Genomic DNA, 23,845 nt, shown 5'->3' with positions numbered 1-23,845 from the left:
CCTTTCAAGAAGCCAAGATCTCGTGATCCAGAACTGACTCAATCAGTCAGGATTAACGGATCACGATTGTTCCATTCTATACTGATATATTTTGTGAAACTTCTTTAACAAATGACTTTCAAGAAGGCAAGATCTCGTGATCCAGAGCTGACTCAATCAGTCAGGATTAACGGATCACGATTGTTCCATTCTATACTGATATATTTTGTGAAACTTCATTAACAAATGACTTTCAAGAAGGCAAGATTTCGTGATCCACAGCTGACTAGACTTGTCAGAATTAACGGATCACGATAGTTCCATTGTATACTGATATATTTTGTGGAACTTTAACAAATTGTTTTCAACAAGGCAAAATCCTGTGATCCACAGCTGACTCCATCAGTCAGGATAACGGATCATGATTTTTTTCAATCGTATACTGATATATATTTTGTATATTTTGTGAAACTTTAACAAATCCTTTTCAACAAGGCAAAAGATCCCATGATCCACAGCTGACTCCATCAGTCAGAATAACGGATCATGATGGTTCCATCGTATACTGATATATATTTTGTGAAACGTTAACAAATGACTTTCAAGAAGGCAAGATCATGTTATTCAATAGAATTGTTCAATCGTATACTGGCATATTCTGATAAAACAACAGAATGATCCAATTTTGAATACAATCCCAATATGTTTTTATAAAATCCATTTCATATTTTGTAAAACGTGAACGACTGACTTTCAAGCTGGCTGCATGGATGTTTTTTTTCGTGGTTTTTCCCCATGTGTAACGTGAATACGAGCCAGTTTCCCTTCCAAAGTCCTCCACGAAGGCATTTCTTAAGGCAAATAGCCCTCAAATGCTTTACCGTCATCCGAATTGACATGACCTCTCTCCAACTTCCACGGTGTCATTTGAACGATCGAGTCGGCTGTTGGAAAAAAATGTCTGACAGCTGAAAACAATTCAGCTCCAGTGCACAGCACAGACTGATTTAAAGCTGAAACGCGAGTGGTTTAAATAGATGAGAACCCTCTATAGAAATAATTTGAATATATCTGGTTTTGTGAATCAAGCCGACTGGGAAAAAATTCTCAGAGCTCAGAAAAAAATTCTGATAAAAAAAAAACTTTTTGTTAATTTTTATCATGTCTTCTAGACATGATAAAAATTAACTCCCTTCTCTTTTTGTCTGGGAATGTTGTCTAACTCTTTCTAAAGATAGACTATGACTCTTTCTTGTGGAATTCTGTTGGGATTTTACTTTCGATTGGCTTTTGACTTTGTTTCAATAACTGGGGATAACTGGACATGATCAATAGATAACTGGGGAAGTTATCTATAAAAGCATTCCGCGTTTCACTTCAGATCCGTGTGGGCTGTGGAAGAGGCAACAAGTCTCTCTCTTTACCCAATCTCATGATATTCTTTAAGAATTTCTTAGCCATTTGTCAAAGAAGGGGACTATAATTGAAGAATTTATGAATTCGGGAACATGTCACCCATGGCAAATCTAAAATCTTGGCACTGGATACTGGAAAGCCCCGCTCTGATTATAATTCTGAGTTCTAGCATGGGACATTTTTTAAATCAATAAGTTAAACTATTTTTTCTAGTCTCATATTCTCTCGTGACTATGGTTCCAGATTTGGGTAGAGAGAGACATGTTGCCTCATCAACAGCCCGCACTGTTCTGAACAGAAACGTGGAATGCTTTTATAGAAAAGTGAAGAGTTGAAAGTGAAAGTCGAAAAATGAAATGGGATCGGCTAGGAAAAATTTCTCAGAGCTCAGAAAAAAAAAATTCTGAGATGTAAAAAAATTAAAAAAAAAAAAAATAATCTTTTTGTTAATTTTTATCATGTCTTCTAGACATGATAAAAATTAACTCCCTTCTCTTTTTGTATGGGAATGTTGTCTCCCACTTTCTAAAAATAGACAATGACTCATTCTTTCTAAAGAATAGAATTCCAAGAAAAGATTGGATGAGTCATGGTCTATTTTTAGAAAGTGGGAGACAACATTCCCATACAAAAGGGGGGGTGAGTTAATTTTTATCATGTCTAGAAGACATGATAAAAATTAACAAAAAGATTTTTTTTTTTTTACATCTCATAATTTTTTTCTGAGCTCTGAAAATATTTTCCCAGCCGATCTCATTTCGTTTTTCGACTTTCACTTTCAAATCTTCTCTTTTCTATAAAAGTATTTCGAGTTTCTGTTCAAAACACTGTGGGCTGTTGAAAAGGCAACACATCTCCCTCTACATTAATTGGGAATCCAAGATGTTCTAAAGAAGAATTCTTTGAGAATCTCTTAACCTTTCTAAACTTTAGACGAGCTAGCTGGATATTTTTTCATTTCTTTTTCAAGTATGGGTTCAAAGGATTCTTTTAAATAGTTGCAAGTAAGACGTTGTATCATTTTCTGTTGATCATGAATCTATTAAAAAATTTCAATGCCTAGTTTTAGGGCTACCTATACCCGGCATGATTCATATGTTTTACTCTACGTTTTAGATGAGACCCTCTCTTAAAAACACGATTTTCCTATTCAAAGTTGAAATGAGTTTCTAAAAGCATGGTTCTTTTAAAAAAACATGTGTGTTTGTGTAGGTGTGGTGGGACGGTTAGATTTATTCTCTTACGAGATAGTCATCTCCACCCTCTCGTGGTCGCTGAAATCTCGTGATAGCTCAAGTGAAAAGGGTTCGTTTATTTTGACTCACAACCACGTTATATTTTTTTGGATATCTCCTCCAACGACTCGTGGAACTCTTTTCCCTGAAATCAGGTATGTTTAGCAAGTCCTCTGAAGTGAAGCTCGGAATACTTTGACAAATCCTGTCGAGTGGATTCTGAAACCATTTTTAAAGGATCTCAGAGAAACACCTATGAAGACAATAGCAACGTGTCGTTTTTTTCGGAAAGGATGAAGCAGGCTCATGGTGAGAGATGTTGCTGTAAAGTGTTTTTTTTTCTTAGAAATTTGAAAAAAAAATAGAGTAGTAAGACACAGTCTCTTTTTTCGAAACTGAGTAGGAGGGTCATTTTGAGATGAGCTGGAAAATATTTTCTGAGAGATTTGAAAAAAATTTTTAAAAAATTAAAAAATATATATATTATATAATATATATATTATATAATATATATATTATATAATATATATATTATATAATATATATATTATATAATATATATTATAAATACTTTTTGTTCATTTTTATCATGTCTTCAGACATGATAAAATGAACGACATCTCTCTTTTCTCTTTGAAACCTCTTTCAACCTATCTCGTCCTGTTTCTCAAGTAACATTCCTTTCCTGAAAAGCTAGTTTCTTTAGAAACCTAAGACAACTCTTTTCCTGAAAAGCTAATTTCTTTAGACACCTAAGACAACAGGTAGAGACATACTTCGAACCAAAAAGAGAGTAGAGATCCTTTTGAATAATGTCGAATAGACAAAAACACGAGTAGCCATTTCAGTTCTTTGCTTTTTCCTAGGGACGATCCACGAAAGGGTCGTCTTTTGTTCACGACCCGTGATTCACCCATGAATTAAACACGTAGGCTCGAAACTTTCTAACATCTCTACCTCCACGGTGCAGTTTGAAAGGAAGGTGACCCACCCATCACCCCAGCTATGAAATGAAACGTCAAAACAGTGCACACGTTCTAGAATAAGGGCTCTACAGCACAGACTCAACAGAAACAAAACGATAAAAACTTTCATAGATCCCAGAGAGTGGATGCTTAAAAATAAGGTGATGTCTCGTCGATCAAATCAGCTGTAAATAAATGTCTAAGAGCTGTGAAGAATGGATGGCCTACCTTCACAAAAGCTCTTTCTACGAAGGAAAAGTATGTATCCAAGCAGAATACACAGCACAGACTGATGTTAAGTCGAAACTGGAGTGATTTCAATACACAAGTATGAATTCGTTCTAATAACACTTTAGATAGGTCTTGTTTGACTCATCGAGTCGAGGGGGAAAACATTGACGTGTTGCTTTTCCAACAGCCCACACTGTTCTGAACAGAAACGTAGAATGCTTTTATAGATAAGAGAAGAATTGAAAGTGAAAGTAAAAAAACGAAATCAGATCGGCTGGGAAAATTTCTGAGCCGAGAAAAAATTCTGAGTCAGAAAAAAAAAACTCTTCCTTTTTCTTTATTAATTTGATGTCTTCACTTTTTGACATTCTACAAGGTCAAAAGAGTGAAGACATCAAATTAATAAAAAAAAAAGAGGAAGAGTTTTTTTTTTTTTTTTTTTTTTTTGACTCAGAATTTTTTTCTTGTCTTAGAAATTTTCCCAGCCGATCTGATTTCGTTTTTTTACTTTCATTTTAAATTCTTCTCTTTTCTATAAAAGTATTCCACGTTTTTGTTCAGAACAGTGTGGGCTGTTGAAAAGGTAACATGTCTTCCTCTCTCTTTACCCAAATCTGGAACCCATGATGATCTTAAGAAGAATTCTTTAAGAATCTCTTACAATTCCTGAATCTTAGACAAGCTGAATGTTTCTTTTTCGTATTTCGAAGCTATTGATGGATCAAAGAAGAAGATTTCAATGGAATGACTTCATCGTTCTAGGATAGAATATTTTTTCGAAATCTCTTCCTACTTTCGTCTACACAGAAATGCTTTCAACGAAAGTTAGGTCCTCTTTTACATTTCCTTTTTAAATAGTTGTTCAAAGGGATTTTCGTTCTGCTGATTCAGGTTTCCCGCGCTTCACGCTACCCATCCTCACCCATTTCTAAAGGATCTTAGAGAAAATTGAAAGGGAAAGAAATAGCCTCCAGTGAACAACAACGACAGTGGATAGTTTTTTTCTGTCCTTCCAGAGATATCACCGGTGACCGATAGGTTGTTCAGCCACACGGGTGTCGTGAAAAGGCACACCATGCCTGTTTCCCTCCCAAAAATGTTTCTTCGGAAAAGGGAAAGTTTTTTTCCCACCCCTTTGGAGATTCCTTTTCCACATCGATACCCAAACCCATCGGCCAGAAAAATAAATTTTTTTAAGAACATTAGGTTTCTGAAATATATTACAAACATACGTATTCATTTTAATATTTTACCTTCATTGGATGAAGTAGTCTGTAAACTCTAAATTTCTTAAATGATTCCAACAACATGACATCTTAGACAGGAAAAGAGTTGTCTAAAGAAATTAGCTTTTCAGGAAAAGAGTTGTCTTAGGTTTCTAAAGAAATTAGCTTTTCAGGAAAGGAATGTTACTTGAGAAACAGGACGAGATAGGTTGAAAGAGGTTTCAAAGAGAAAAGAGAGATGTCGTTCATTTTATCTAGTGTTATTTCATCAATCTTTTAAGTATATTGTGTCTCGTCAAATCCTTTTTATTTGAGATGGATGATTGCTAAACAAAATGGTTGAAATAGCATGATATTTTACCTTCATTGGATGAAATAGTCTGTAAACTCTAAATTTCTTAAATGATTCCAACAACATGAGATTTTAGTGTTATTTCATCAATCTTTTAAGTATATTGTGTCTCGTCAAATCCTTTTTATTTGAGATGGATGATTGCTAAACAAAATAGTTGAAATAGCATGATAAGAAGGAAAAATATGTTATGTTAGCAAATAATTTACGTGACATAAATATTATCTAACTATTTACACGGATCCAGCTAACTCAAACTGACTCTATATAAATTGTTTTGAGGGGGGGGGAATTAAATTCATCTTGTCACAGGTTTTAGCTAAATTGCATATACAATGTATTAGAAATTCCTTAGAAACTTTAAACAATATAGTTGTAAGAGGTTAGAAGAAAGAAATAATAATACGGTTCTTCCAAGCTACTTTACGTAAGATTGACGAAGCATTGTAAGAAATAATAGATAAGCTCGTAAAATACATGTATGCGTGATTTATTAAAAATATTAGACTGAATACGTATCTTATATTGAGTTTCAAGAATGGAAATGTTCTTAAAAAAATTTATTTTTCTGGCCGATGGGTTTGGGTATCGATGCGGAAGAGGAATCTCCAAAGGGGTGGGAAAAAAACTTTCCCTTTTCCGAAGAAACATTTTTGGGAGGGAAACAGGCATGGTGTGCCTTTTCACGACACCCGTGTGGATGAACAACCTATCGGTCACCGGTGATATCTCTGGAAGGACAGAAAAAAACTATCCACTGTCGTTGTTGTTCACTGGAGGCTATTTCTTTCCCTTTCAATTTTCTCTAAGATCCTTTAGAAATGGGTGAGGATGGGTAGCGTGAAGCGCGGGAAACCTGAATCAGCAGAACGAAAATCCCTTTGAACAACTATTTAAAAAGGAAATGTAAAAGAGGACCTAACTTTCGTTGAAAGCATTTCTCTGTAGACGAAAGTAGGAAGAGATTTCGAAAAAATATTCTATCCTAGAACGATGAAGTCATTCCATTGAAATCTTCTTCTTTGATCCATCAATAGCTTCGAAATACGAAAAAGAAACATTCAGCTTGTCTAAGATTCAGGAATTAGAGTTCTGGATATAATTCTGAGTTCAAGCATGGGACATGAGAACCGAAATGTATTACAATCATCATGTCATCATTGTTTTCGAAAGCCAAAAGAACATCTCATGAAAGAACATCTTTTTTTCCTGGTTGTGGGATGGAGTAGAGTTGCTGCATCTTGAACAACCCACACTGATCTGAACAGAAATATGAAATGTTCTTATACATATAAGAAATGAATTGAATATGAAAGTAAAAATGAAATTGTATTGGCTGGAAATATTTCTTGGCTGTTGAATTGGAAAAATATTTCCAGAGCTAAAAAAAAAAAAAAAAAAAAAAAAACAACTCTCTATTAATTTGATGTCTTCACTTTGTTTACTTTGGAATGGAGAAACCCAAAGACTTTTTAAAACATATCCTTTTTAAAAACTTATCATATCTTATAAACTTTAAACTCATCCTTTTTAAAACATATAATTCCTAGAATGAGTCATGGTCTATTTTTAGAAACAGTGAGACAACATTCCCACACAAAAGGGGGGTAGGGTTAATTTTTATCATGTCTAGAAGACATGATAAAAATTAACAAAAAGTTTTTTTTTTTTTTTTTTTTTTTTTTTTTTTTACATCTCAGATTTTTTTCTGAGCTCTGAAAATTTTTTCCCAGTCGGCAACCAATTGAAAAATTTCCAATCGGCTTTTACTTTCACTTTCAACTCTTTTCTATAAAAGCATTCCACGTTTTCTGTTCAGAACCGTGCGAGCTCTCCATGGTGCAACATGCTTTTTCTCTCTCTTCCTCATCTGCATCTAGGGTGTTTTTCCTTCTTCAAGAAGTGGAATTTTTTGGGAATACTTTACAATTTCACGAGCTAGCTGTTTCTTATATTTCGAGGAGATTTCAATGGAATTGTTTATAGATGTCACCTATTGCAGATGGGGAAAAAGTCTATACTGGATCGCTGGAGACATCTCATCCAGATAGGTCACGTTATATGTTTTCCCACACCTAAATAAACTGGACATGAGCCATCCTTTTGTTTTCTCATTCAACAAAGATAGACACTGCACACCGTTTTGGGTTTTCACTCTTCGCGAACCAAGACGACCCGCAGCGACACTTTGCGTTTTCTATGAGCGCAATAATGGATTACGTGAGCAGCCATTTTGTTTCCCATCTCAACCAGATAGGTCATGTTGTATTTTGTTTCATGCACCTAGCCAATTTTGGACATGAGCCATCCTTTTGTTTTTTTTTTGTCTATCGAACCAAGATAGACTCTGGAGACAATTTTGTTTCTCAACGGAAAAGTAAATTTTCTGAATGGGTACCGGTGTTCGAATACTTTTGTGACCGACTGTACTTCGGAATACAGAGACCAACTACTTGTGGTCTGAACGTAAGAATATAAAAATATAACTAAACTCTAACTTAAATTTGGAATAATAAACAAGGGCCTACGTGTAAGATTGGTCGGATATTAACAGGAAGCCGTATGTAGTACAGAGAACTGTTAACACTACAATACGTTTAAAATTATCACGAGGATTAAACCTCTGGTCTGGAAGGCAACCAGCAACCGAGTAAAACTTCTAAGGCAAGCGGCCTGCTTCGACTAACTCCTTCCTCTCTCTCGCTTGGCAAAAAGCCACAACTTAAGTACTTGGCGTTCGCCAGACAAATTTTGCATAAATAAGTTAACGCTTTTAATTCTGGCCGGAAGTAGAAAATAAGAAGTGATAGTAAAGATTTAAAATAAAAATAAACGTTAGTAAAACTTAAGATCCTTACAAAGGTAAGTCAGAAAAGTTTCTTTGTGAAGAAGATAATTCAGAAAAAGAATACAACAAAGAAATATCTGGAAATATATCAGAAGAACATTTTGAAAGACAAGAATGTGAAGATATTAATTTGCAAAATAATGCACAGTCAAGATACCTAAGAGATAGAGCTGACTTGAGAAAGCCAAAGCGTTTTGAACATTATATAATGATAAGTGAAGCTTTTATTATTGATTCTGAAGAGCCCGAATCTTATGAAGAAGCGATCAACTGTAAGCAAAGTGTTAATAGGAAAGAAGCTATGGATTCAGAGATGAAATCATTGATAGAGAATGAAACATGGAGTTTAGAAAAATTACCAAAAGATGCTAAAGCTATACCATGCAAGTGGGTTTATAAGATCAAAAGGAATCCTGATGGATCTATTGATAAATTCAAGGCTAGGCTTGTTGTTAAAGGATGTACTCAACGTTTTGGAGTTGATTATGATCAAACGTTTAGTCCAGTAACAAAGTTAGGAACTATTCGTTCAGTTTTTAGCATCGCAGCCAATGAGAAAATGCACCTCTCTCAGTTTGATGTCGGTTCAGCATTCTTTTATGGAAAACTTGAAGAATCTATATACATGCAGCAACCATAAGGATATAGTGACGGTTCGAAGAAAGTCTGTAAGTTGAAACGCAGTTTGTATGGACTTAAACAATCATCACGCTGCTGGAATAAATATTTTGGAGATTTTGTGTCACAGCTGGGCTTCAAGACAAGTGAAGCTGATCCATGCTTATATATAAGAAACAGTAACGGCAAGAAGCTAATCGTATGGTTATATGTAGATGATGGTTTAGTAGCATCAACAGATCTACAAGAATCTGAAAAATTTCTCAGAGAATTGAAGTCGAGATTCAGAATCACAACTAAACCAGCAGTATACTTTCTTGGACTTGAAATTAAACATCTAGAAGATGGAAGTATTAAAATTAGTTAGCAAGCTTATGCAAGAAAAATTCTTCAAAAATTTGGGATGGAAGATTGCAAGCCAGTGTCAACTCCTATCCTGAAGGAAGGTCTAACTGAAAAGAAAAAGGAAGATAAAGCAAACAGAGAAATTTTTCCTTATAGAGAAGCTGTAGGAGCTTTAATGTATCTTATGTTAGACACAAGACCAGATTTAGCTTACTGTGTTGGCATTCTATCACGTTACCTAGAAAATCCTTCGAAAGATGATTGGAAAAAAGTGAAACGTGTATTCAGATACATAGCAGGTTCTCTAACTAAAGGTGTTACATACAAGAATGAATACAAACCAGGAATTCTAGAATGCTATAGTGATGCAGACTTTGGAGGCTGTCAAGAAACAGGAAAATCAACGAGTGGAGTAGTGATATTATATAGTGGTGGAGCTATATCATGGATTAGCCAAAGGCAATCAGTTGTTGCAACTTCGACGACTGAAGCAGAAGTAATTGCAGCTAGTGAATGTTCTAGAGAAGTAATTTGGTTAAAGCGACTATTTAGTGATGTAACCAAGCTACGTGAAACTCCAGTAATTCAAGTAGACAACGCCGCTGCAGTGAGGCTGTCACAAAACCCGGAGTTTCATCGATGCACAAAACACATTGATATCAAGCACTTTTGCATACGAGAGAAAGTTCTAGAAAAGGAAATCATTGTGCAGCAGGTACTTACAGAGGCGCAAGTTGCTGACATAATGACTAAACCTTTATTTAAACCGAGACTGTTGATTCTTTTTGATAAGATGGGACTGTTGTTACTTTTTTCTTTTAATTTATTATTATTATTATTTTTACAAGGGGAAGTATTAAAGTATGTTAATAAAAATAATAATTATATAATATATAGTTTAGATAAGTTTTGGCAACAGTGAATGTTGTCGTCATCAGGAGATCGTGATTCGCGATACTGTCGTTCAAAAAGCTGTAGTTTGTAATTCCAATAAAAGCATCGTTTCTCTCTATTTTTAGAAATACCTTTTTAGGTTATGTATTTTTAAGAAATACTTTTTTAAAACTGATTAAAACATTTTCCCGTGGCTTCTCCGATACCGAGAGCCTTTAGTATATATATTTGTGTGGGTGTTAGTAGAGTTTTGTTCTTCCTCTTTCTGGACAGCTTCTGCCTAGGAAGAATAACTGGAGTCTGGAGAGGTTTCTTCGATGAAGATTCACGCTTCTGACCGTTCACTTCCCTTTTTTTTTATATTTATTTTTGGGCAAGATTTGTCTAAAGCGTTATGCTCACCTTCACATCTAAAGCAACTGGTATTAGTTTTACATGGGTCGTTGCAGTCATTTTTACCACAATTCGCACATTTCGCTTTGTTTTTTCAGAGTTTCGACTTGTGGTCTGTATTACAGCACCTGTAGCATAGTATTCTTCTAGGCCAGCTGCTATGTCTTCTAAACTAAGTTGAGTATCAAAAATTTTAAATACATGTTTAGTTATGTACGTATTTTTAATTATTGAGGCCTTTACTCCGACACCTTCCAAGGATTTTAATTTACAGACTTTTTCTACAGTTTTGATTCTTTTCGCGGAAATGGTGATTTTTTTGGTGCTACTTTTGTAGACGGTTGCACGGATTTTGGCGATTTGCCTTTTGGCGAGTAATACAACTTATGGTAAACCCATTGCTGGATAAGTTATTTATGGTAACCGATACTTTGTTGTCATTTTATTAAAAAAATAATGCGTTTTATTATGCATAACTTCCGTGTTTTAAATATTATTTATGGCTTCTAAATATTAAAAATAAATTTAATTTTACCTTTTTATTTGAAATAAAAATTTTGTTGTTTATAATATTTTATGTTGTGGATGATGTAATCAATGACGTCACCTTACTTAAAAAGTAATTGGTTTTTTTTAATATCTATAAATTTAATCTAATGTTTTAAACATTATTTATAGCTGTTAAATATTAAAATAAAATTTAATTTTACATTTGTTTTAAACATAATTTTATTATGAATGATTATTTAAATAATTTTAATTTTATGCGTGATGTAATCAGCTTCCTGATTGGTTACTGAATATTTGTGCATTACCGCGTCATTTTAAAATTTTATTATTCATCTCTTCGAATTCCTCGGATTTCAAATGGAAAGGATATCTCCGCTTCGAAGACGAATGTTGTTATTGGTAATTACCAAGAATTATTGGTATTGGAATAAAAAAATGGAACAGATTTAGTATAGCCCACCTTCAAAGTTTGGCGCCAAAGCACATGAAATACGTTGTTTTGAAAAATGGTTGCCATCCAGATTTTCGACGAAACTCCGTGTTTCAAAAAATGGCGGCCATCTTGATTTCACCAGAAATCGTGGATAATAGAAATAAGTTTACGACTATTATACACGATTTTAAGAGAAAGAAATATTAAGAAATGATTAATAAAAATGATTAAGGTTAAAAGGATGTAATTTTAAAACAATACCAGAAACCTTTAGCTATTTCACCTTTAATAAATAATTTTGTGTGACGTCACAATGTATTCTCCCCCTGCTAAAAATGCCCCATAGAAACCAGTAAAACTTTTTATGGGTACCCATAAGATTTTATGGGTTTCTATTGACTTTTACTGGTTTCTGTTGGTCTCTGTGGGTTTTTTTTACTGGTTTTAAAATGACCCATAGAAACCAGTAAAACTTTCTACTGGTACCTATAGAATTTTTGATGGTCTCTACTGACTTTTACTGGTTTCTATTGATCTCTGTGGGTTTTTCTTACTGGTATCAATTGACACCCATACAACCAACATTCAATGGCAGAACTTTGTACTGGTTTGTATAGGTTTATATTGACTTTTACTGGTTTTCTTACTGGTATCAATATAATAATAAATCTTCTGTTGGTTTATATGGGTTTATGCTATTTTTTTATCTGACGTTAATAGACCTCTTGCAAAGAATAAAATTAACAGAATGAAAATATGATCTCTTTAAGACCATCAGAGTAACCTGGAAACGCAGGTGGTCGTTTTAGAGAGGGTTTTTACTAAATATGCTGATTTATTTGATTTAATTTTTTTGCGGAAACAATAACACTAATCATATACACCACACACAACGAGGTCTCTCTAAGGCGACCAGCCGCAAATAAAAATTCATCGTTGCAAATGGTCGCCTTAGAGAGGTGATACCAATATATACTCATGTTCTCAGAGATACGTTTATCTTTTAGAGGTGGTCGTCTTAGGGAGATTGCATCTACGGAATGAATCTCTCTAAGGCGACCAGACACACTTGCAGAATTTTCTTTGTGAGTGGTCGCCTTACAGAGGGAATATTCAAAACCAAAGTATACTTATGTTTTCAGAAATACTGGTCTCTTTCAGAGGCGGTCGTCTTAGGGAGGTGGTTTTAGCTACGAGTTGGTTCTCTGAATACACACACATAAGCACTTACATTTCTGCTATTACAAATAAACACCGGTATCAACCAAACATCTCTTTAACTCGAACAAGTTCATTCACAATCGCAAAACTTTTCTCCCTGTTAATGCTGACGTGTGAAAAAAAATTCCCCTCCCTGCCCCCACTCTCAGAAGTTTCCCAAACAAGCAATATGGCGCCGCGCTAGTTATTGTTGTGCGATGGTGGTGTTATTTTCTTCGTGGTTGTAGTAATGCAATATATTATTTACTAGAATTTACTGTATTACAAATTTTACTATGTTTTACTGTTTAGAAATTAGTAATAAATAATAAAATACCAGCACTGACTATGAATATACAACTAAAGCCATGCACGTGTAATCGTGTCTAATGTTTGAGAGAACGTTGCTGATAACTGACTAGTTGTGAAATGGAGATTCTGTGCGTGAAATTGATTTTCCATCTTTACTTTTAACCTGAAAAACAATGTGCTTGAAGACTGAAATGTGATAATTTCAGACTTGATAATTTGGTTCAGTGTGCAGATGCAGAAATATAGTTTTTGCATTCTACTGAAACTGTATTTTGGAAAATTTATTTTTTTGATTACAGTTTAGAAATACTTTTTTAAAGCTTGTTCATGTAGATGCTTTATCATTTGAATATTATGTACTAATAAATTTGAGCATACTTTACTTAAAAATGATCTTGCATGATTCAATTTTTCAACTAATGTGATGTGGCCGAGCAAAAAGAATGTTTTTTTATGTTTTAAAAAATGTACTAATTATATTTCGCGAGCAAAAAAAGGTAAGTTTTATTAATGAAATAAACATTGAAATATTTAATGTGTTTATTACTTATTGAATGAGGTAGACAAGACATACAAGCTTAAGGAATCTTTTTTTTCCACTACTAAAATTATGTGAAAATTTAGATGATCATAGTAGCTTACATTGTTTTTTCTTTTTGGTCTATTTTTCTTTACAAGTATGAGACTAGAACCACATTTTTACATTAAATATTTGGTGCCATTTTATTAAAACATATATAATTATTTTTATGCATACTTTAATTTTCATTATTATTAGTTTGATGAAAATTTCAAATGTGTTTTTCATAAATTGCTTTTGAAATAGAAATACATTTGTGAATAAGATTTATGTAATATTAAATGTACTAGTCTTGGGAGTATAAAAAGTGAATTATTTATTTGAAAAAAATTACATTAAGTTGAAACTTCATATAGTGGTTATTTTCTTAAATGACCACCTCTGATAATGGCACGTTTGTCAGGACAATAATTAAATAACAGGACTTAAAAAATCATTCATAGTTTTGTCAGGCTACAGGAAACTGGCATTATCTCGAACTGTGGAGTTGATTATTTTAGGAACGTTTTGCTGTATAATGCTACTTCGGTGTAGTAATTTTTACGTGGGTTTGAATTTTGCAGAAGTAATTGAAAGTTTTTACGAGACAATTAAAACCAAAGCTTTTCGGATCATGAGTCTTATAAGGGCAGTGTTATAGCATTGCTTTCAAATATAGTTAGAGTAATATTTAAACATTATTTTAATATTATATTTTATTATATTATTAGTAATATTTAAACATTATTTAAACATTACATACTTCTACAGAGAATCCGGTTGTTCTCTGCGGATGAAAACCCATATAAATAAATCTTCTGTACAGCCTTATACAAATGCAGTTAAAATTACTGTCATTACAATTAAGTGAATATAGCTACATTTGTTTACAAAAAGTTATTATTGCTAAATACTGCACTATATAAATTTCATTTGGCATTGTAATTTCAGAAAATGCTCAGTATGAGGTATTTTTATATTATATAATCTACTGTCAAAAACAATAGCTACTTTTTCAGTACTTTAAATTTTAGTATTTAGAATTTTTATGGTTCAAAATAATATTTCTGTACATTTTCTAAAGTATTCTTTCTACAATAGAAATCTGAATAACTTACACCTAAAACACTGGCTCAAATTTATTCCAATAATGCATCGCTTTAATTAAATTTATGTTCCTTTGAGATGATATATGAAAAACCTTGTGTAATAATAAATTATTAATATATGTAGATAAATGGTATTTTTATATATTTTGGGGGTAAAATGCAGAATCGCCCACTTATTTATTTGGCACTTTTTACAAAAGTAAAAGGAATTGGATTTTTGTCAATTTTCTTTTGACTTTGTAAGTGAAAATAGGTCGATGTCTACATGAATAAAGTCAAAGGAGTGCACAATGGCATTTTTGTGCAATTCTGGGATGTTTTTTTAAGTGAAAATAGGTCGATGTGTACGTGGATACCGAGTATGTGCAATTCTTAAAAACACGCCAAGCAGTGGGCGATTCTACACTTTCCCCATTTTTCTATAGGAATTTAGTTTCATTAAATTAGTTATTTAGTATAATTATGTGTATATGAGTATATTCATACTTATTCACATAGATGGAATTTTTACAGTATGGAAGTTGATCTTTTTTACATCAAGAACTACATATAGTATAAATACCCATTATGTTATAGATTTTATTTATATAAAATCTGTGGAAGATTATATAGCACTAAAAGTGAGATACGGAATAAAACATTATACGCTATGAGATATTTCCTTAATTCCCGAACTGTGCGTTGAGAATTGGTATTTTTTGAAACTTGTAAATTTTTTTAAATTCATTTTGTTACAATATAATTTATTGTATTTTGGGTATTATTAAGTTTATTATATGTTATCTTCATGTTTCATTTATCTTTTGAGAGATACAGGTAACATTCAAAGTATTGTAATAAGGGATCGACACAGTGTTTGTATATTATTTCTTCACTGCATTATATTCTAGGATTCATTCTTTCTTCCACGCAAAACATCTATGTGTATGTGTGTCATAATAAGCTGCAGGGTGTTACTATCATTGGTAAGCGAGCTTTAAAGCACTGTTCCCACTAGGGTTTATCTGAGCTAACGGAGTCAGTTCCCTGCGTCGACTAGGTCCGCTACGCCTGCAGTTTAGATTTTTCAACTTGCTGCCCTATGGAGAAAAACTGGTTTTGGAGATGGGTCGACTACGTTAGTTGTGTTCGTTAGCTCAAATAAGCCCCAGTGGGAACGGCGCATAAGGGGATAGATAGCAAGTATGCTAAATTTAAACTCTATGTTAAATTTGCAAGTCCCGTATTCTTTTTGCTTGCTTGTTAATAATGTTTCTCTTCCTGAAAATTTGGGTTTCTTCTACTTTTGTTTTTTAATTTGGTTTAGTGCATTGTAGGTAACTTAAAATTTAAACAGATGCTAGAAAGTACCATCCTTTGGCAATACATTTCTCATTAGGTATCACATTGTTAAACAAGCTGATGTGATTAAATACAATTGTTTAATTTCCCAATTAAAGAACTGAAATACAAATATATGCAGTGAGGTACAGTACTATATGTATATATTTATAATGAAATCAATAATATATATGCAGTCAAAGTAATGATTCGCAACCATCAAATGAAATGATATTATATATATATGTAATAGATTCTGTAGTTGAATACAAGCAGCTGAATCCATAATGAACAGCAAGAATTTTGATGGCTTAGAGATGTTGAAACTCCAATCCACAATGAATAAGAAATTTGGCAGTCGAGGTAGATTTAATTCAACTTTTCTTTCAGCAAATATGTTGCAGCCACAAACAAGTTGGCACATTATTTATGCCTATTCCAAAAATTAACATTTTTGATAAATGTGTAGTAAGAAACAAGGAGCAGACAGACTGCAATCCAGCTAGGCCAAAGCGTAAAGAGCAAATGCGTTATGTTAAGGGTGAAAGTTTAGTTCAGACTGAGTTAATTTTGGTTCTCGATGCATTTTTACTCGTATTTGATAGTTAATACTGCTGTAAAATTACTATTGGCTGTTTGAGTTTTAGTTTCTTTTACAACATCAAATTATGTAAGAGTCATATGACATGAATTAATCTCGAAATGATGCAGTGCAGAAAGATTACTGTTTTTAGAATAGAGAAGGAAAATTAATTTTATGCTGCTAATTTAATCTTTTGCATATTCCTTATTTTTCTTACATATATATATATGTACATATATCATTCGATGGTTGTGAATCATGACTTTGGTTATTATCTTTCTATTCATTTTATTTTCAGAATTATATAAAGGTAGTTTAAAATTTTGTAAAGAGAATTTATACAAATATTTTACTACGGGCTCGTAGGCTTCTAGATATTTAAAAATTTTTATTTATTTGCATGGAGTTTTATTTAAAATTACTTTACATGCTTTCTCCGCCATTTAGTTCTGTACATTTCATCAGTGCTAATTATGTACTTCTGCTGGTTTATGTTTTTATGGAATTTTGATTTACAGTTCTATTTTTGTGTATTGTTTTTTATAGGGATTCTGTATATGGATACCCGTTTCTATGTACGATTCTATGTATGGATACTCCACTATGGTATAATGCTATTGGTTCTGTTTATGGGTTTTGTGCAGCGATTTTTCCAAGAGGTACCTTTATTGGTCTGTGGATTTTTGTGTAGTGGTTTTTACAGGATTTGGCGTATGGGTGCCAGTATAGGTGTACATGCTTTTGTTTACTGGTTTTTACAGGGCATAGACCTACGGAATATCCATTTTTTTTAATGGAAATTTGGCCGATGGATATGCATATAAAGTTCTGATTTTTGGCTATGGGTTTTTGATGGGATTTTGTTTATAGTGCCTACAGTCCTACAGGTTTCTACAGAGATTTGGCCTACTCGTATCCGTACAGTCGTACGGGTTTCTGTTTACAGGTTTTTTATGGGTATTTAGCCTACAGGTACCCGTACAGCCGTGCAGGTTTCTTACTATGGGTTTTTACGGGGATTTGGCCTACGGGTACCCGTACAAATGTACGGGTTTCTTTTTATGGGTTTTTACGGGTATTTGACTTATGGGTACCCATACAACCGTACGGGTTTCTTTCTATGGGTTTTTACGGGGATTTGGCCTACGGGTACCCGTACAGTTCTACGGGTTTCTGTCTGTGGGTTTTTATGGGGATTTGGCCTACGGGTACCCGTACAGTTGTATGGGTTTCTGTCTGTGGGTTTTTACGGGGATTTGGCCTACGGGTACCCGCAGAGCTGTACGGGTACCCGTAGGCCAATTCCCCGTAAAAAATTTTATGGGTTTCTACGGGGCATTTTTAGCAGGGCCATGCTACGCGTAATTTCTATTTTCTCTTTTAAAAAAATAATGAATTGTTTATTATTGTAAATTAACATCAAATTCTTTAAATTTACATTTCTGAGCTTAGGTGTAACTGAAAATAAGTATAATAAATAGTTTATATTTAAAATTATCATGATAGAGTAAGCAAATTCTACCAGTTATTACAACGATAAAGAACATCTCAGTCTCTCATACTTGTATTTCATACAGCTTCAGTATTTTCAAATATTTTTAAGCTTTAGCATTTATACAAATAAAAGAAGTTTTTCTTAATTAATACTCTGGAACATATCAATTTTATCATATTTACAAATTAACGTTTTGCTACGTAACAACATAATCCCTTATATACCAGTAAGTAGACAATTTTCACTATTTTCTAAAAATTTTAAACTTCACATTAATGAAAAACAGGTTCTTAAATTCCTAAATCACATTATATTCTCTGTAGGCAGGCATACCAGAATTCTACACATAAATAAATAAAAAATAAGTTCTCGCAATTGAAGAAAATATTATAAAAAAATAAATACTACAAATTAGGAACACTAAGCAATGCTTCACATACACACACACATACAGTGTCTCACACAAGTGATGGGACACTTGTGCTTTACAAAAAGGAACTGAAGTAAAATAAATTTTAAAAAACATGTAAAATTTTTTTGTGGGTGTGTTTCATACTTAAATTTAGTAACAATTATTACATAACATACATTTTCTCAAAATATTAAAATATCAATTTAATAAAAATACAATTGTTTAGAACGGAGCAAAAAATGGCTCACATAAGTGATGGGACACTTACTTTTCCATCAAATATTTATCCAAAAATTTTACTTTATAAAAGGTTTTAATATTTTGTTGGATTTCCTTTTACTTTTTAAAACATGATTTAATCTTCTTGGGATGGATCCGACTAATTTTTTTGCGATTTCTCGAGTGATTTTACCCCATTCTTCTTGAAGCACCGATTTTAATTGTTGTTTTGAAGAAATGGTGTGTTTGCGAAATTCTTCCTTGGGTTTTTTTCACACCAAGATTCTACCGTCAGAATCAAATATATTAAATTTACTCTCATCAGCAAATATAACTTCATTCCAGTAATCAGAATTCTTATTTATGTTGGATTTTGCGAAAGCCAGTCTGAGGTTTCTATTCTTTTCACTCACGAAGAATTTTTTCCTGGCTGCTCTACCGTGATATCCAGCAGACCGAATTACTCTTCCAGTAGTCTCAGGATTAACAATTACTCCATATAATGCTTGTAAATCAGCAGCAACTTTAGGAGCACTCATTCTTGGATTTCTTTTAATATTTCGAAAGATAATTCGCTTTATTCCATTGGATAGCTTTGATGGTCGGCCAGGTCTTCTTTTGTCCTGAATCATATGATTCTTTTTATATCGTTTAATGATATTGAAAACTGTTGAATGACTCAGGGTAACTGTTTCGGCAGTTTCTCTAATAGAATTTCCACGTTCAATATGCAAATTAATAACTAATTTTCGAATTTCAGGCAAAGTTTCTTTTCGTTTAGCATTCATGGCTGCACAGAGATAAAAAACACAGAAATTCCAAAACAAACTGGAGAGAAATACCGCAGACGATTTTATAAATTATTGCCAATTGCTTTTGAGTAAAAATAAAAACCCCAAAAAATATTTTTATTGCTTACTTCAGACGATTTTTGTTGCATAGTGCGTAGTAGTATCTAATAGTGTCTCATCACTTATGTGAACCATTTTTTGCTCCGTTCTAAACAATTGTATTTTTATTAAATTAATATTTTGAGAAAATGTATGTTATGTAATAATTGTTACTAAATTTAAGTATGAAACACACCCACAAAAAATTTTTACATGTTTTTTTTAATTTATTTTATTGTAGTTTCCTTTTGTGAGACACTGTATTATCAAAGAACTCATATGATCAAGTGCGATTGCGATTGCAAACACTACGTATTAGAATAATGAGGTAAAAGTTACTTATAAGGTCAAAATTTACAGTTTTGCTACTGTTGAGTAGATTGTCGGGCTATCGATATATATCGTAAGTCGGAAAGCATTATAAACATAGCAAAACCAAAAAATTAAAAATACAATTTAAATGAAAAATGATTTCTTAAATATAATTCACAATTAAAACAACAATACAAATTTAAAATACACAAACAATATGTTAAACATTGCATATAAAATACGTTATATTACAGCTCGTCATCACACATTATCTCGTTTTCCTTTATACACAACGATCCGTATTCGCTCGAAAAACATCAAAGCTCGGTTTCCATGTACACATCCATCTATTTCCACCTTAAAATTATCAGAGAATTGGACAACTTCGGCATTGCGCACTACATTGGCTCTGCCCATGTACACATTTTTCACTTAAAAAAACAACCTAGAATTGCACAAACTAGGCACCGCGCACAACCTCGGCATTGCGCACTACATTGGCTTTGCCCATGTACACATCGATCAATTTTCACTTAAAAAAACATCCTAGAATTGCACAAACTAGGCACCGCGCACAACCTCAGCATTGCGCACTACATTGGCTCTGCCCATGTACACATCGATCTATTTTCACTTAAAAAACATCCTAGAATTGCACAAACTAGGCACCGCGCACAACCTCGGCATTGCGCACTGCATTGGCTTTGCCCATTTATATGGGAGCCCATCCCTCCGCCGAGGAGGAAAGACGTGTGTGTTGAAGTTCCTGGATTATCTTTCGTAATTAGCGGAAATCCTAATTAAAAGTGCAAACAAAGTTGATAATCAGTTGTCTAAGTGTTAGCGGAGCGATTCGATATAAGTTTTGTGTTTGTGCGTGCAGTAGTTTTTAAGTAATAAGTGTTATTGTGATTCGTCTATTGTTGTGTCATTGTTAGCGTTCATTGCGTGTTTACAGCATTGTGAAGCATAGGATAAGTGTATGGGATTTTTTTTCTAAGTCTCAAAATTAGAGCATTAATTGTGTAAAATTCATTTCTTTGGATTACCTAGTTGTAACAAGTTCATCTCATCATTACCAAAGTAGGCAAATTTTTAACTTGCTATTGAGCTGTGTATTTTCCTAATATCTTTGATAATTCATGTTAAAGCATTGTTAGTTAAATCGTAATATCTTATGTAATTTTGTACTGTTGACTCTGATTTTTTACGTCAGCCATCTTGCCAAGAGGACGCAACAACAACTCGTCCTTGGCAAAGGTCACATACACAGCTCAATAGAGCCTAGTAACAGGCACTTCCTTTGTATCACAGTTTCTATGATTGAACAATTTTAACTCAATAGTTTATATTAATTGTAATACAGCTATTAGCATTTAATACGCCTATCTACTCTTAACTGAAAGTTTCTCTTTGTACATCACATCTAAATGTTTAATAACTATGTTTTTGTAATATCTTGTATGCAACAGCAATCTTAATAGTAAGATGTTCACTGGTTCCCGTCTGCGTGTCAACTCTTCAATGTACCTCTTGTAATATAAAGTGTCATATTTTTCTTATATACTTAGAACAACCAAAATTTTTATATCAATATAGTAGATCGAGTTTGGCAAACTTGTCGAGGCAGAATTTTGATCATTCTTTTTGTTTAATTAAAAAAAAATTAATATGTATAAAAGTTATGAACACTGGTTCTATTCAGCATAACCAGGTCTTAGAGTATTTACTGAAGTAAATTCGGCTGCTACAGTCACTTTTAAGCAATTTTTAATTGATTTGAAATGTTCTTATACATTTACTAAGCTCTTAATCTTAATCTACGTATATAGTGTGGTTTATAATGATCTCTTGCTAAAATGTGTTTTTGTTAATTAGTAATTAATCCTCAAACCTAGCCGCTTAGGTAGTTCAGAAACTTAAGGGGAGTTTTCTATTTAATATCCCAACTATTTACAGATGTTTTAATCGTATTTAAAATGCTTGCATTCATGATTTTCATTACTAACGACTGTTCATATATCTAATTGTTTACTCTAAAATGTTGCATTTATACCTTAAGTACATCATTTATTCATTGTTAAATTAATCTCGTTAGGCTATTTTCGTTGTTGAGCCAGAGTGCTAATTTATGTTATCTCTATATTTGGTACTGCATTATCTCTTTAATTGCCTACATTAATAAGCGTATATGTGATATTACCTGTTGAGAGTATCTAAGAGTTGACAGAGTTACAGTTGACAGATTCTAAGTCTTAAACAACTGCTTTATTTTTGTAAATCAATTTCTCAGTAATGAATTGTGGTATTTTACCATCTAAAGAAGTATTTATTATCTTGGAATATATTACTGCATCATTCTATATTATTAATTTTGTTTAATTGCATTAATTAGTGTTTTGATTTTGTATTAGCATATGTATGTTTAATTTTTTTTTCTAAATCCTGTTATGTCGGCCATTTTGTCACCTACACCAAATCCTTGTTAATTATTTTGCAAAGCTGCATTTAAGACCTGTTACTTTACACCAATAAGTGTATAGTACCTTTATTATTAATTCGCCATTTTATCAGTCATAATACTGTTGTCAATCACTGTGTATGCCATTTCATCATATGACCATTTTCTAATGGCCGCTAAAGACTCCTCACTCCCTCCCTCCGCACCCCCCTCCGTTACATCAGAAGGCTTACCGTGTCCACCCGTTATCGACTCATCCCTTTCAAGAACGCAGAACTTTTTGGCTCAGATCGCCTTCATTTCCCGGTTCCTGGCAGCCAACAACGCCAAACGCAAACTGAACAAAGAGGATCTCAAAATAATCCTGGACATTGTGGACCTGGTTCAGAAATTGGTGCGTGAACAGGAATTAATAATAAACTCCCATCAAGCACAACTGGAAGTCTACAACGGACAAGCAGATTCCCTGCAGAAATTGCTAACATTATTCGAACCTTCCTCAACATCAGTTTCTGTTCCAACCTCCTCTCATCTCCCCACCACTGCAGAGGCACAGCAGGAAGTTCAAGAAGACGAGGGAGGTCCATTCACCTTGATTCAACGGAAAAAGAAACGGCCACAGAAAAAGCTGTCGGACAACGTCCTACTTCTAGCCCCCATAGATTCCACCACTTCCCCGATTGCCATCCAAAAGCAGCTTACTTCTCAGCTAAACCCCTCTAGATTGGCCATCCCTATAAAGCAGGTTCGCACCACAAGATCCAAAGAGCTTTTAGTCAGGTGTAACACCCGCGAGCAATTACTCAAGCTGAAAAGTTCAATAGAACAAGTACCATCTTTAAAAGATTCACTCACCCTTCGAGAGCCAAAGCCAAGAAGAGAGTCGATAATCCTCTTTGGTGCACCGGAAGAATTCACTACAAAAGACATCGTTACGGCATTTGAGTTACATCTCCCGTCCAACAAAGTAGGGACTATCCACCCAAGAACTCCCCTACACCGATCCAACTCCAAGAATAACTGGATTATCCAGTTGGATAGGGACTACTTCAACAGGCTTGGATCTAGCGGCCGCATCTACTTAGGCTTCTTCTCCTGCCCTTTTAGAAGATACCTCCGTGTCCCTTGTTGCTTCAACTGTCAAGGTCTAGGCCACATCAGCAGGAATTGCCAAGAACAACCCTCTTGTGTGCAGTGCGCAGGCCCACATTCCATGCCCATAGGATCCTGCAAGGAGCATCCTATATGCAAAAACTGCACATTGGCAAATCAGCAACAAGGTACAGATCACGACTGCCACCACGCGGCTAGTTCAAGACAATGTCCTGTATACAGGACTGCGGTCCAGAAACTCCTGCGGACAGCAGGACAACATTAGATAACACCCAAAGATCAAGAATTCCAGTTCTCAAAGTCATACAATGTAACTTAGAAAGATCCTCAGTAGCCACAAGTCACATGCTGCATGTCCAATTCCAACAGCAGGCGGACTTAGGTATCTTTCTAGAGGTTTATATTACTAAAGAAG

At 33.7% G+C, this 23,845-nt stretch overlaps 1 pseudogene; it reads left to right on the top strand.

The window, feature by feature from the left end:
- Nucleotides 1-9,390: 9,390 nt before the first annotated feature.
- Nucleotides 9,391-21,984, top strand: LOC146997544 (uncharacterized; annotated as a pseudogene).
- Nucleotides 21,985-23,845: the final 1,861 nt, after the last annotated feature.

Source organism: Stegodyphus dumicola, chromosome 4 (genome assembly GCF_044657685.1).
Source record: "Stegodyphus dumicola isolate Sdum_Otavi_A_Nest chromosome 4, ASM4465768v1".
Taxonomy (NCBI): domain Eukaryota; kingdom Metazoa; phylum Arthropoda; class Arachnida; order Araneae; family Eresidae; genus Stegodyphus; species Stegodyphus dumicola.
Note: the sequence above shows the minus strand (reverse complement) of the source record. Positions and strands in the feature narration are given on the sequence as shown.